At 46.7% G+C, this 915-nt stretch overlaps 1 pseudogene; it reads left to right on the top strand.

The window, feature by feature from the left end:
• Positions 1-437: 437 nt before the first annotated feature.
• On the top strand, positions 438-557 carry LOC136657955 (5S ribosomal RNA; annotated as a pseudogene).
• Positions 558-915: the final 358 nt, after the last annotated feature.

The raw sequence follows: 915 nt of genomic DNA, 5'->3' as shown, positions 1-915 counted from the left end.
ATTAGGGCTAAATATATGGAGAGTTAATTCCGGATGAAATCTCGCACAATATACCCATTCAAGTAATCTAAACGCCTGCAGTTTGGGATGTGTTTGGCTGCTTGAGAAATAGCCATGCCTAAAGACTGAACTACTGTGCCTTCCGATATTGAGATACACATCTCATCGGGAAGAATGAAGGACTCAATCACAGTTGCCGTTACTGTGTCATAAGCCTATTGCTGATAAGGCCTCCATAGCCGGGTTGTGTAGGATGATATGCAGGTGGCTGTTGGGGGGTCTGTGCTTCTGCCTTAATTGGAGAGTTACTGGATAGCCATTTGGTCCTTCCTGACACTATAATTCTATGATGACATCATTCTAAAACATGGCAATAATTCCCGATAAGATGTCAGGAGACACAGCGAATCCTAGTTCCCTGTTATGTGCTTTTGTATGTGTATTGGATGTGTTACCCTGCACGTGCCCAATCTCATCTGATCTCGGAAGCTAAGCAGGGTCAGGCCTGGTTAGTACTTGGATGGGAGACCTCCTAGGAATACCAGGTGCTGTAGGCTTATACCATAGTCTTTCGAGATGGAAGGTTGCCAACCAACCAGTTGCATTCGCACTTATTTCTTAGGCTCCGTGGCATAGCTACAGGAGGGGTGGTGCATTAAAATACTACAGGCACTGCAATGTGTTGTGTAAGGGGAAACTACCTCTCGCCTCGTCGGAGCCATTCTGAGCAGCAACAGGTGGAAGTGGTCTGTTGGTTTAAAGTAATTTCAATGCAAAAGCAACAGAACATTCCGGACAGTGACGTCAGAATGGCTCCGACATCGGGTGGGAGGAGCTGCTTATATGGTGCGTTGTGGCACCTGCAGTACTTACATCACTGCCCCCATGTAGCTATGGCACTGCTTTGGTGTACAC

This window comes from Tiliqua scincoides, chromosome 7, assembly GCF_035046505.1.
Source record: "Tiliqua scincoides isolate rTilSci1 chromosome 7, rTilSci1.hap2, whole genome shotgun sequence".
Classification (NCBI taxonomy): domain Eukaryota; kingdom Metazoa; phylum Chordata; class Lepidosauria; order Squamata; family Scincidae; genus Tiliqua; species Tiliqua scincoides.
This window is presented reverse-complemented; position numbering and strand designations above follow the sequence as displayed.